We start from the raw sequence: 7,641 nt of genomic DNA on the forward strand, positions 1-7,641 counted from the left end.
ATTCAGAATTCGATTTGTTTAATTATAAATTAGATTTACAGATTAATTAATTCCAATAATAAGATATTAGAATCCATACAAGTTACTCCTTAACTGTAAGGCCCATTTAAAATCTGTTAATTTTTCTGCCCTAAAGTTAGTGGGCCTAAGGCCGGCCCAACGTATAAGTCCCTAAGTCTGCCCTAATTCCACACTCACTCTCAATATTGCAGAAACTCCACAGCCGTCACCTTCTCCTTCCGCTCTAGAGCTCTGCTAGGGTTCCTCCCTAGGTCTCTCGAGCTAGCCCCGAATCAGCTTCTACTCCACGTAAGTAACCCCTCTAGACCATCAGAGTCCTATTTTACTTTCCCCCTTGTATTTTCCGCAGTTAGGGTTAGGTACTAATCTGCCTTGGTTTCGTGTACCTTCTATTTTCAGCTCCTGTGCGTTCTAGAGCTGCTGTGCTCCTTGGTCCCGCGTTGAACGCCCTGTACGAACCCATTTTCCAGGTACGGGAAGTTAGGGTTTCAGTCTTTTAGGTGTTGTCTTGGCTGTTCTTGAGTGAGTACTGATTTCATGGATGAATCCTTCGTGTTGGTGTGATTAAATGCTTGTTATGCTTGGTTGATTTGATATACATGGCTGTTACAGTGAAGAACAGTGGCGAGACCTGTAAATCTCGCCCAAGCGAGTCAATCTCGCCTAGGCGAGATGAAACAGGGAGCTCGCCCAGGGCTATTGCACGAAAGGTCGCCTAGGCGACCTGCTTGAACTCTTGAGCGAGGGAACACCTCGCCCAGGCGAGAGGGATCTCGCTTAAGCGAGATCCCGTGATGTTTCCTGAGTGCTCCATCGAACCCTCGCCCAGGCGAAGGGGGGGCTCGCCTGAGCGAGCACGTCTCGCCTGAGCGAGACCCCTCAGCCTGAGCGAGGGATTGAGCGAGACAGTGCGTTGTTTGGGGTGTTTGTTTATTCTTGGATGATTGATATTGGGTTAGGTGTGAATTGTATGATGAGAAACATGTATATAATGGAGTATTATGCGTGCTTGGCATGAATCGCGAATTGTGTATGTCGGGTTGGGTATGTTATTGGCATGTGAAATGTGTGAGAGGTTTGGAACTAAAGGAACACGTTAATGATACGAGATGAGGCCCTAGATTCATGGGGTGGTGATGATCAGATGCATAGATCCAAAATGCGAGGTGTATGAGGAACAAATCCCAGGGAAGGGTATGAAATTGTAAACATGATATTTGATGTTCTCCTACTGTTGTTTATAAGTGTTGGTCCGTGTCAGCGTGTAATTCCTTGGGGTCTCTAGGTGAGACCTTCGGGGCTACGCTTCAGTGGTCGGGACGTAATCCCATGGCCCCTGTTAGTGGGTGTCCATGGTGGTGCCCCATCTGTATAACTAAGTAAGGATTCAAGGTAAGGACTGTATCCTGACACTCTAAGGGGCCAGTTAGTCTCACTTAGAGCGGACTGACTCCTGTGGTGAGAGTAGCAGGAGGCCTGAAATTCATTAAGGGCTAACCTTGTGGTGGGAGAGATTTTGATTCATCGTAACACTTGTATTACATAGCTCAGGGATCGAGCAGCTCAGGGTCGAGCAGAGGTATCCACCACAAGTGCAAGCATCCGCTGAATCCGACTAGGTTATACGTATCCGGATGAGTCGAGTCGAGTCGTAGTGTATTGAATGAAGAGTCATAATATGTTTGGTTGCTGTGAGGATGAGATGATGAAAATATATTTGATTGCATGACGTATATGTTGTTGGCTCTAGCTTACCCGTTTTGTTGCATGGTTGTGATGTATGTGGCTGTTCTTTCTTGCGATGATCATCAACTTGGTTGATGGAAGCAGATGGGCGAGGTTCTCGTGGTCAACAAGGGAATGGCGACTCCGCTACTTAGCCATCTGGGCTGGATCTCACGCTTCTTTCTTTATGTTTTCTTTAGGACTATGGCCCCTGTATTCGTGGTGGTAGGATTGTAAACTTTTAGTTAAATAACTATCCTACCTTTATCGGCATCGTGGAGTGCCTAGTTTTATAGGGGTGATGTTAAGAACCCCAGGACTGCGTTATTATGCTATCTTATGTGTGGCGTTTCCTTTAATTGCGTTTATAAATTAAATGGGATGTTACATTAACCTTTTGCATGTGATTTTTAAGAATTAATTAATATTTAATTTGTTAATTAGATTTTGTTATTTTATTAACTAATGAATCAATTTAGAAAGAGTCAGAGATCCATTTATTTCTCTGAAAGTATTTGTTTTAATTTAAATTTAAAATTCTTGTTTTTAATTCTGAAAATAACAATTAATCTCTCTTTTTGATCTTCAAATTCATAATTTGCAATTAAATTATTTAATAGACGCCTTTGAATTAATTCAAGTTTTACCACATCTTAGAGTGTATTATTTATTATTTAATTGAGTACATTCTCCATCAAATTTGAAGCTATTCGCAAATAATTTCAATTCAAACTTACTTACCATTATCAAGAAAAATATGTTAAGTTTTTATTTTAGTTTTACTTATATTATTTTATTTTGTATTGTTTTTTATTTTATGTTTTGCTAATGTGTTAGGCAGAATACTTTTCTTGTTTTTTAATTTTAAATTTCGAAGTTTTATTTCTATTTTTTTAATTTAAAATTTCTGCTTTTGTTTTTTTTTCGGTTTTCCACTTCTTTTCCTGTTTTCCATTTTATTTAATTTTGAATTTTTGTTTCATTTATTTATTCATTAATTTTGAAATTCTATTTTCATTTTTAAAATTTTGAATTTCAAAATTTTTTATTCTTTTATTCTTTTTGGTATTTTTTAATTTTTGAATTTCTGTTTCTTATTTTCTAATTTTAATTTTCAAACTTTGTTTATAGAATTAAAATTAGAAAAACTCTTCTTCAAACTCTTTCTTTTAATGTTCATACTACTTCTTGTGTAAGGCCCATTAAAATTGTTTTATTCTTTTTTGCTCTAAAGTAAAGGGCTTCCCTTGTAATTGGATCTAGGGCTGGCCCAAGTGATAAAACTAAACCCTAATCTGCCCTAACACACTCACTCTCACTCATTCACAGATTACAGTCCTCTCTCTCAACTACGTCAATAGAGCTCTGCTAGGGTTTGCTTCCTCGCCTTGAACAAGTCTGCTCAAAGATCAGTTTTGTTTTCTGCTCCATGTAAGTGATCCCCAATCTCATACCTTTACTCCATAAAAGCTCTTTTCCGTATTCCTCCATTTAGGGTTCCATAATAACTTTGTTCTGCTATTGTCCCGCTGTTCTGCCAGTTTCCAAGTCCATCTCTCGAGCTGTTATGCTCCGTGGTCCAGTGTCGAAGCCTCGTGCAACCCCTTTCTAAGTACAGGAAGTTAGGGTTTCTGCGAAATCATTGGTAAAATGATTGTTTGTGTATGATTCGTGTGATTTAAGGTTATGTATATTGCTCTAAGTTTGTGAAGTGTATTGTTGCATGTGCTTAGCCTGGTTTTGTCTGTTATGCGAGTGAACAGTGGGCGGTGACTGATAATCTCACCCAAGCGAGCTGGCCTCGCCTAGGTGAAATGAGCATAGGCTCGCCCAGGTCTTCTCGCGCGAGAGGTCGCTGAGGGGTCTCGCCTAAGCGAGACAGCGCAGAAGCTACTGTTTCAGTATTTCGAGCCTTCGCCTAGGCGAGGAGGGCTCTCTTGAGCGAGAGACCCTCTCGCTTGAGCGAGACTCCTCTGCCTGAGCGAGAGGCTAGGCGAGAGCGTGCGATTCAGTTTGGCTTTTCTTTCCGTTCGTGGATGTTTGGCATATAATTAATGGGATTACTTTATGATGGCATGATGGGGATGAGTATACATGATTAGGGGGCTTACATGTAATGAATGGTGAGTTTGGCATGATCTTATGTGAATTATACATGAGGGGTTGAATACGTATGTGGTCACAAATCTGGCATGAACAACGGTGAACATTGATGATTGGTAATTTAGTGGCATGACATTGATATGAAGGGAGACACTTTTCTCATGATTGGTAACACGAGTTGGTACTGGTTCGACATATGATATATGAGGGTTGATTATGGATGTTGGTATGAAGTTTCTATGCATGATGTATGTGTTTATTTCTTGGTCGTTTATACATGTTGGTAAGTTGTCAGTACGTAATTCCTTGGAGTCTCTAGGTGAGGCTTCAAGGTCGTGCTTCAGTGGTCGAGACGTAATTCCATGGCCTTTGTTAGTAGGTGTCTATGGTGGTGCCCCATTTGTATGGTCTGGTAAGAATTCAAGGTAAGTTTGCATCCTAACACTCTAAGGGGTCAGTTAGTCTCATTTAGAGCGGACTGACTCTTGTGGTGAGAGTAGTAGGAGGTCTGTAATTCATTAAGGGCTAACCTTGTGGTGAGGGAAATTGATTCATTGTAACACTTGTAACACATAGCTCGGGGGTGAGCAGAGGTATCCACCACAAGTGCAAGCATCCGCTGAATCCGACCAGATTGTATGTATCCGGATGAGTCGAGTTGAGTCCTTAGTGTTTGAGTTTGAGAGTCATAGTATGTTGAGTGTTTTATGTATGGTTGATTGTGAAAGTGTATTAGATTACTTGATGAAATTATTTTGTGCTTTACCTTACCCTACTTTTATTATTGTGTGTTCTGTTGTGTGGTACTCTATTTTGCGATGATCATCAACTTATTGGTGTGAGCAGATGCGAGGAACACCCGTGGACAACAAGGAGGTGGTGGTTCCACTGCATAGTCCGCGTACACTGGTCTTTAATTTCTTTATAGGTTTCTTTAGGGCTATGGCCCATGTATTTGTTCGTCTTTGGATTCATATACTTTTGTTAAACCCTTATCCAGTTTTCTTTTGGACATCGTGGTGTGCCTTGGGTTGTAAGGAGTTGAGTTTCAAACTCTAGGACTACGCTAGTAGGTTATCTTTATGTGACACTTCCTTTAATTTTGCTTATTAAATTAAATGGGGTGTTACATTTATGGTATCAGAGCGGTCATTCCTTAGGTCTGTGGACTTGGATGTCTGCTTAGCTTTCTTTGTGTCTTTCAAAGTGTTCTAGTTAAATTCTTGTCTCATCAAGCTTAACCAAGTGATTTTCTATGTTCCAGTGAGCTATGGCAGCTCATCGTAGGAACACTCAATTCTCCCAAGGCGATGCCCCGGACATCGCAAGAGCTATAGAAGCCATGGTAGCTGCTATGACGCAACATAGTACAGCTATGATGCAGCAGCACGAGGCATCAATGCAGCGACAAGCAGCGTTGCTTGAGCAGCAGCAGGTGGTGATGCAGCAGATGGAGGCTTCTAGGGTAGCTGTAGAGGAAGCCCATAGGCAACACATGGAGGCTCTCCAGCAGCTAAAGGAGACCAGGACAACTGCACCTGCCTTCGGTCTTGAACCACGACCTGCAGTTAGGGAGTGGAGCTTAAAAGATTTCCTAAAGCATCACCCGGTGAAGTTTGACGGCAAGACTAGTTCTGACGCCGCAGACCAATGGCTGAAGGACCTGGAGTGCATCTATGATGCAAAGATGTGCCCCGTTGAGAACAGGTTGGCGTTCTTTGTGTATATGCTCACGGGGGAGGCAAAGCATTGGTGGATCAACACCAAATCCATCCTAGAGGAGAGAGATGAGTCGGTAACATGAGAGGTTTTCAAAGAGACATTCCTCTCTGAATATTTCCCAGACAGCATCCGGTAGGCCAAGGAGGTGGAATTCCTCCAGTTGACCCAGGGAGGGAAGATCGTGGCAGAGTATGCTGAGAATGGTCAGCCGCTTCTACACTTTATCGCTCACGAGGAATGGAGGTGCCACAAGTTTGAGAATGGTCTCCGCGGTGACATCCGATTGATGGTGGCTCCTTTATCCATCAAGGACTTTGCCGCTCTGGTGGAGAAGGCCAGAGTGATGGAGAAGATGAAACGTGAGGTGGAAGGCCAACGCCCACAACAGTCACACAGCCTCAGAGGATTGGTGGACCATTTGGGTCCAAACCTAGGCATGAGGAACGTAAGAGGCCGTATGATAGACCCCACCATCAGTCCTAGGGGTCTAGGAGTTTCTCTCCCCAACAGGGCTGAGTACAATGCTATATATGCGGAGGCCCTCACTTGAGGAATGCCTGCCCGCGCATGGAGGGTTATTGCCGGTGCAACAACTGGGAAGGCCACTTTGGGAAGGATTGCCCCAACCTTGCTAGGGCAGCGACACGTCCTCCAGTTCAGACTCCTCACCAACACCAGTAGAGAGACAAAGGCAACATGCCTCAGGCGATGGGCAGAGTCTATGCCATGACGGGAGCGGAAGCTGCTGGTTCAGGTAACCTGGTTATGGGTAGTTGCACGATAACTGATATGTTATGTTGTGTATTGTATGATTCTGGAGCGATACACTCCTTTGTGTCAGATGATTGTGTGAAACGTCTGGGTCTACCAGTGTGCGAGCTGCAATGCGAGCTTACGGTGTCTACTCTGGCATCGAATTTGGTCAGGACGTCGTCCTTATGTGCTAGATGCTCGGTGGAGGTGGAAGGACGTAGGTACAAGGTGAACCTAATCTGTCTGCCACTACAAGACTTGGAAGTGATGTTAGGGATGGATTGACTCTCTGCCAATCACATTCTTATAGACTGCCGAGAGAAGAGACTGTTGTTTCCCGACTCAGAGGAGCCTAAGTTGGTATCTTCTTAGGGTGTTATGAAGGAAATCCTTGATGGCGCGCAGTGTTACGGATCTTCACACATCTGGAGGTAGAGAGAGGAGAGGCGACGTCAGTAATACCAGTAGTGCAGGATTTTGGAGATGTATTTCCGGAGGAAGTGCCAAGGTTGCCTCCAAATAGAGAGGTGGAGTTCTCTATTGATCTAGTACCAGGGACAAGTCCGGTATCGATGGCCCCTTATCGCATGGCTCCAGCCGAGTTGGTGGAACTCAAGAAATAGATAGAGGAACTGATGGAGAAGCAATTTATCCGACCCTGCACTTCACCTTGGGGAGCACCAGTGCTGTTAGTGAAGAAAAAGGATGGGAGTTCGCGCCTGTGTGTGGACTACAGGCAGTTAAACAAGATGACAATCAAGAACAAATACTCGCTTCCAAGAATTGATGACTTGATGGATCAACTGCATGGGTCGTCGGTGTTCTCAAAGATAGATCTACGGTCGGGATACCATCAAATCTTGGTGAAGGCAGAGGATGTACAGAAGACTACCTTCTGATCGCGATATGGACATTATGAGTACGTGGTTATGTCGTTTGGTGTGACTAACACTCCAGCAGTGTTCATGGATTACATGAACAAGATTTTAAGACCGTTCTTAGATAAGTTTGTCGTGATCTTCATAGACGACATACTTATCTACTCCAGGACTCGGGAGGAACACACAGAACACTTGAGGTTGGTGCTCGACGTCTTGAGAGAGAAGCAACTTTATGCCAAGTTATCCAAGTGTGAGTTATGGATGGATGAAGTTCAGTTTTTGGGGCACGTGATATCAGCGCAGGGTATTTCAATGGATCCAGCGAAGGTTGAGGCAGTGGTTAAGTGGGAAAGTCCTAAGTCGGCCACAGAGATCAGGAGCTTTGTGGGGTTAGCGGGCTTATAGGAGATTTATAGAGGGATTCTCCAAGATAGTG

The sequence above is a fragment of the Vigna unguiculata genome, chromosome 7 (genome assembly GCF_037176805.1).
Source record: "Vigna unguiculata cultivar grain cowpea cultivar isolate G323 ecotype 2 chromosome 7, ASM3717680v1, whole genome shotgun sequence".
Lineage (NCBI taxonomy): Eukaryota > Viridiplantae > Streptophyta > Magnoliopsida > Fabales > Fabaceae > Vigna > Vigna unguiculata.